This window comes from Nerophis ophidion, linkage group LG11 (assembly GCF_033978795.1).
Source record: "Nerophis ophidion isolate RoL-2023_Sa linkage group LG11, RoL_Noph_v1.0, whole genome shotgun sequence".
In the NCBI taxonomy this organism is placed as follows: domain Eukaryota; kingdom Metazoa; phylum Chordata; class Actinopteri; order Syngnathiformes; family Syngnathidae; genus Nerophis; species Nerophis ophidion.
In genome coordinates, this window is record NC_084621.1 from 13,790,736 (window position 1) to 13,797,932 (window position 7,197).

At 44.4% G+C, this 7,197-nt stretch overlaps 1 protein-coding gene across 1 annotated transcript in view; it reads right to left on the bottom strand.

Moving 5' to 3' along the window:
* Positions 1–987: 987 nt before the first annotated feature.
* Positions 988–7,197, bottom strand: part of csf3r (colony stimulating factor 3 receptor) — a 50,971-nt gene continuing 44,761 nt past the window's right edge. Inside the window, exon 17 of the mRNA XM_061915138.1 lies at positions 988–7,197. This exon is cut by the window's right edge and continues 1,942 nt beyond it. The gene's annotated coding sequence lies outside the window, so the exon portion shown is untranslated.

Consider the following 7,197-nt stretch of genomic DNA (forward strand, 5'->3'; position numbering starts at 1 on the left):
CGGATCAGCAGCGTAGAGATGTCCCCAACCGATACAGGCGAGCGGTCCATCCTGGGTCTCGACTCTGGACAGCCAGTACTTCATCCATGGTCATCGGACCGGACCCCCTCCACAAGGGAGGGGGGGACATAGGAGAAAGAAAAGAAGCGGCAGATCAACTGGTCTAAAAAGGAGGTCTATTTAAAGGCTAGAGTATACAGATGAGTTTTAAGGTGAGACTTAAATGCTTCTACAGAGGTAGCATCTCGAACTGTTACCGGGAGGGCATTCCAGAGTACTGGAGCCCGAACGGGTTACAAACTGCAACCTGAAGCCTGACCTGCTGCTGACCTTCTACCGCTCGCCCATCGAGAGCCTGCTGACCTACTGTACTACAGTATGGTACGGCAGCAGACAGGGAGAGGCTGCAAAGGGTGGTCAAGACGGCTCAGAAGATCATCGGCCGCCCTCTCCCCTCTCTGATGGACATCTACACCTCCCGCTATCTCAACAGAGCCAGTGTCATCATCAAGGACAGCGCCCACCCTGGCTCTGACCTGTTATACCTGCTGCCCACTGGGACGGGCTACAGGTGCATGAAAACCAAGACAAACAGGCTAAAGAACAACTTCTTCCCCAGGGCCATAACTGCACGGACTGTCCCATTGACCCTCATAACTGCCTTCTCTTCGGTGCAATAAACCACCCTGTTTATTTCATGTAGATAGTCATTTCACCCACTGTATAAAGTCACATTTGCACAGAGTGTAGATTGTACAGAGGGTATTGAGTGGACACTGTTCTCTTCCGCACCATTCTTTACACTTCTATATATTTACACATTGTTTTCTTGCATGCACACATCACATTGTATGGAATGGCCTCAATCTCGTTACCCTGCATAATGACAATAAAGCTGATTCTGATAGAGGAAAATAAAGCAAGGAAAGTAGGAATGTGCTTGGACTCCAGCAGTGCTTCGATTAGCATAAAAAACATAGCATCAGAAACAAGACAAGATTTAGTTTATGACATAGTTCAGGCAATTTACCATGAATTGATTAACGTGGACCCCGACTTAAACAAGTTGAAAAACTTATTGGGGTGTTACCATTTAGTGGTCAATTGTACGGAATATGTACTGTACTGTGCAATCTAATAATACATGTTTTAATCAATCAATCAATCAAGTAATCGGATAAATAAAGCGGGAGGTGTGGAAACATTTCTCTGGGTTCCTGCTCATGTAGGAGTTGTGGGGAATGAATTAGCAGATATGCAAAATAAGAAAGCACTAAAACAGAAGTAAACATGGAGATTAAGCACAGTAAAGAACATCATTAAGATAGAACACTATAAAAAGTGGCAGGATAATTGGAATAAGGAAAGAAGAGGTAGAGAGTTTTACAAAGTCCAGGGGAGAGTAGGTGTAATGAGAGGAGGGGGTAGAAATATCAATCAATCAATCAATCAATCAATCGTTTACTTATATAGCCCGAAATCACTAGTGTCTCAAAGGGCTGCACAAACCACAACACAAAGCACTACGACATCCTCGGTAGGCCCACATAAGGGCAAGGAAAACTCACACCCAGTGGGACGTCGGTGACAATGATGACTATGAGAACCCTGGAGAGGAGGAAAGGAATGGATGTCGAGCGGGTCTAACATGATACCGTGAAAGTTCAATCCATAATGGATCCAACACAGTCGCGAGAGTCCAGTCCAAAGCGGATCCAACACAGCAGCGAGAGTCCCGTTCACAGCGGAGCCAGCAGGAAACCATCCCAAGCGGAAGCGGATCAGCAGCGCAGAGATGTCCCCAGCCGATACACAGGCGAGCAGTACATGGCCACCGGATCGGACCGGACCCCCTCCACAAGGGAGAGTGGGATATAGGAGAAAAAGAAAAGAAACGGCAGATCAACTGGTCTAAAAAGGGAGTCTATTTAAAGGCTAGAGTATACAAATGAGTTTTAAGGTGAGACTTAAATGCTTCTACTGAGGTGGCATCTCGAACTGTTACCGGGAGGGCATTCCAGAGTACTGGAGCCCGAAATGAAAACGCTCTACAGCCCGCAGACTTTTTTTGGGCTTTGGGAATCACTAATAAGCCGGAGTCCTTTGAACGCAGATTTCTTGCCGGGACATATGGTACAATACAATCGGCAAGATAGGATGGAGCTAGACCGTGTAGTATTTTATACGTAAGTAGTAAAACCTTAAAAAGTCACATCTTAAGTGCACAGGAAGCCAGTGCAGGCAGTAGGACCAAAGAAGACATTACTAGAATGAGATTAGGACATACATATCTAAATAGTTCACTAAAATTAATAGGGAAACATACTACAGGACTATGTGATTTTTGCCATCAGATGGAAAATGATGACCATGTTTTCATACAATGTAGGAAATACAATAGAGAAAGAGAAATACTGGAAAGTAAGTTAGCGAAAGAAAATATTAGGTTAGCAGTGGAAGATATATTAGGATTGCATTCAGAATACAAAGGATATAAAGCAATCTACACATATTTAAAAAACATTGGATTAAATCAAAGAATATCGAGTAGGGATCCACCTCGGTCCACACTCCATTACAGTAGGTGGCGCTAATGCACACCAGATGGTTGCTTGCCAACCGCCATTAAACAAAAGAAGAAGAATCAATGGTGGCAGTTTGTCTTGTGTGCGTTGACGACCAAAAGTAAGTTTTGTCTTATATTACAGCATTTGAACTGAATGCCTTGTTATTTCTGCAAGTTTGGTGCATTGTATGCCAAGTTCAGGTATTTTTGGGTTATTGAGAGATAAATAGTCTCGTTGACGGCGTTTCCATTCATGCTCAGTTCATTTAACGCCATTGCAACTGCGACAGCGCCATTTTTGGAATTGAATTGAATTATATTTATATAGCGCTTTTCTCTAGTGACTTAAAGTACTTTACATAGTGACACCCAATATTTAAGTTACATTTAAACCAGTGTGGGTGGCACTGGGAGCAGGTGGGTAGAGTGTCTTGCCCAAGGACACAACGGCAGTGACTAGGATGGCGGAAGCGGGAATCGAACCTGCAACCCTCAGGTTGCTGGCGCGGCCGCTCTACCAACCGAGCTATGCCGCCCCTAGATGGCGACAGAGACCACATAATCGCCCTTTATGGCTCTGACGCTTAGAATCTGTTGAATTTCATCCATCCATTTCCTACCGCTTATTCCCGTTAGGCACCAGCGACCCTATCTCAGCTACAATCGAGCGGAAGGCGATGTACACCCTGGACACGTCACCACCTCATCGCAGGGCCAACACAGAGACAACATTCACACACTAGGGACCATTTAGTGTTGCCAATCAGCTTATCCCCAGGTGCATGTCTTTGGAGGTGGGAGGGGCCTATCCCCAGGTGCATGTCTTTGGAGGTGGGAGGGGCCTATCCCCAGGTGCATGTCTTTGGAAGTGGGAGGAAACCACTTTATGCATAGTTAAGTGCAGTTTATGCAGGGGTCACCAACGTGGTACCAGGTCGCCCGTAAGGACCAGATGAGTCGGCCACTGGCCTGTTCTAAAAATAGCTCAAATAGCAGCACTTACCAGTGAGCTGTCTCTATTTTTTTAAATTGTATTTATTTATTAGCAAGTTGGTCTCGCTTCGCTCAACATTTTTAATTCTAAGAGAGACAAAACTCAAATAGAATTTGAAAATCCAAGAAAATATTTGAAAGACTTGGTCTTCACTTGTTTAAATAAATTCATTTATTTTTTTTTACTTTGCTTCTTATAACTTTCAGAAAGATAATTTTAGAGAAAAAATTCAACCTTAAAAAATGATTTTAGGATTTTTAAACACATATACCTTTTTAATTCCTTCCCTGTTCTTTCCTTACAATTTAAATCAATGTTCAAGTAAATGTATTTTTTTTTTATTGTAAAGAATACATACATTTTAATTTAATTCTTCATTTTAGCTTCTGTTTTTTCCACGAAGAATATTTGTGAAATATTTCTTCAAACTCATTAAAATTCAAAAAATTATTCTGGCGAATCTAGAAAATCTGTAGAATCAAATTTCAATCTTATTTCAAAGTCCTTTGAAATTCATTTAAAATTTTTGTTCTGGAAAATCTAGAAGAAATAATGATTTGTCTTTGTTAGAAATATAGCTTGGTCCAATTTGTTATATATTTTAACAAAGTGCAGATTGGATTTTAACCTATTTAAAACATGTCATCAAAATTCTAAAATTAATCTTATTCAGGAAAAATGACTAATGATGTTCCATAAATTTTGTATTTTTTCAAAAAGATTCGAATTACCTAGTTTTTCTCCATTTTTTTCGGTTGAATTTTGAAGAGTCGAAGCTGAAGATAAACTAGATTAAAGAAGGACAAAGACTACAAGAGGATGCTCACCTTGCCAAGGAGAGTATGGCAAAGGAAATGGAACGGCGCGGACGCTTAAAGAAACCGGAGAAAGACTTACACATTGCCCATATTGTCAAGTCTTTCCTGTCGGAGTCTGACGATGATCCAATGTCAACGTTAGCTCCGCCCTCTGCTGACATGCTTCAGCTCCCATCAACGGCTCATATGAAACCTGCTGCCGCTATCTCAACGACACAGCCATTGACAACGATTCCCATTCCTGTCCAAGATGCACAAACTTGTGTCCCGACTTTAGTAGCCCCCACTATTGTTCCTGTCTCTTTCACCTTGCCTGCATCTGTGTCTTCCACAAGTCAACAAATGCCAGTCTTTCCCACATCAAGATATACATCAACAACGACACATGCAGCCGCAGTGCCACAAACCATGCAAACGTCTGTACCACAACCACCAGTTCCAACTGGTGCACCTCATCCAGCCGGACAGTATGTTCACTACACCTTACCATCTGCTACTCCAGGCCCGGGCAGCACTACCCTGGTCCTTCCTGGGCAACGAGATGCTGATCGCTACATCCTATGGCATTCCCAAACCAGTACTTCCAAGGTTTGAGAGTGGACTTTGCTCTACTCCATATGGCGCTAGAGAACTTGATGAATTGTAGAAGAAAGTCTATGGTATGACTTTGAGCATTACCTCCAGCCGTCACAGCAATGTAGCTTGTCACCAATGGAGCTATTTACGCTGTCGGCTATAAAACTGCATGTGTATGAGGAGATGGGGAGTCCCAGAACTCAATCTGAGCATCTGACTCTGCAAGAAGCACTGCCGCCACCATTTTCACCTTAACCCTCTCCGTTCAGACCTTACTTGGTATGCTGTGTACTTTAGATGCGAGCTCAAATGTGGTTCTCACGTTGACTGCCTCATAAGTAAAATGCCTTCTACTCGCCGAAACGGATTTATGGAATACCGTCTTTGCCGAGGCATCCTACAGCCAGGTTCCAATCAAACTTACACCCTGGCTCCAAGTTAAAGCTCAAGCTAAGCGCCTGGCCAGCAGAGTCACTCACCTCTAACAACCCGAAGCCTCCTCCTGCCAAGAAGGAGCATAATAGTCCATGGCCCGAACAAAGAACAGCATCAGTTTTCCTATGTTCCGGTGAGACTGGTAGCAGCCAGAGCACCAACACGACAAAGTCACAACCCTTTAAACCTAGTTCTTATTGTCCATTTTGCAACAGTAAGGAGCATTATCTCAACTCATGTCTCGACTTCAAGAAACTGAATACCAGTGAGATCAATAAGTGGATCCAAGAAGGTAACAGATGTTGGAAGTGCAGTCGTGGCCCCAAAGCTGCAGCAAGTACGCTTAAACGCCCTTGTAAATTATGCAGAGACGCACCTCACTGTACTGCATGACACGATCCAAAAGTCATCTCAAGTCCTGATGATGAGTAACCAAACCCCCACAGTCTACCAGAAAACAGCCTCAAAGCCCTCAAAGAGTTTTGCTGAAAGTTGTTAAAGTGCTCTTACACAACAGAGACATTTGCCGTGCTCGATGATGGTTCTGAGAGAACACTCATCCTCCCCTATGCAGTAAAGCAGCTACCATCAATCAATCAATCAATGTTTATTTATATAGCCCTAAATCACAAATGTCCCAAAGGACTGCACAAACCACTACGACTACGACATCCTCGGAAGAACCCACACAAGGGCGAGGAAAACTCACACCCAGTGGGACGCCAGCGACAATGATGACTACGAGAAACCCCGGAGAGGACCCCAAATGCGGGCAACCCCCCCCTAGTCCTGTGGGAAGTGCTCAGAGGGTCCGGAGTATCGGACTGTCTGATTGTGGCAGTCCACTCCCTGTATGATAGTGTCAGAACTTGGTCCGCATTGCCGCTAGTAAGTCGGACACGTTTCCAGTGAGGGTTGGACTGCGCCAAAGCGACCTACAACTTGCTAAGCATCCTAAAACCCTTCACCTGAGAACTGTTCAACAAGAAGTGAAAGTGCTCAATGGTTCATCAGTCAACCTTCACGTCTCGCCCATCTTTAATCCAAGCAAGAAGTACTGGATTAAAAATGCCTTCACAGCTGCGAATCTGAGTTTAGCTCAGCACACATCCAGTAGCAGCCCTCCAAAAACGCTATGAGCACCTCAAGGACCTTCCTTTGCTGCCTATCAAGCACAACCGCTACTCTTCATAGGTTCTGATATGGCTCAGCTTCTGGCTCCTACAGAGCCGGTGCAAGCAGGCCCATCTGGTGGGCCCGTAGCAGTCTGGTCCCTACAAGGTCAGTCTGTGATCTCAGTATCTTCCCATCAGCCTTCCTGTCTGCACGTTACCACTGAATCCCCATATAATGAAATCGGAACAGGATGCCACAGAGCTGAGGAAATCCCCCTTCATTGGAACTATTTCCAGTGCCTCATCCACTCAGCTTACTGATTTCAGTAAATTCTCCACATGGAAACAGCTTCTACAAGAGACAGCTAGCTCCCTTCATGGGGCGGCTGATGCTGGTGCTTCATCCCTACCTTCCGCCGTGGATTTTCTGCAAACCGAAAAGCTTAAATTGCAAAGGGTTCAAGGAGATTGTTTTCCAGAAGAGTTGAGAGCACTCAAGGCTGGACGGTCCCCCCCCCTTCAGACAGTCGACTTGCATCACTTTCCCAAGAATACAAAGGAGCCACCAGATTACTCAAGAGACCCTCTGAACTCCTCACGGACAATGGTACCAACTTTATTGGTGGAGAAAGTGAATTACATGAAGAAGTTGCTTTAATGGAACCACAATTGAGAGAGCAACTTGCAGAGCAC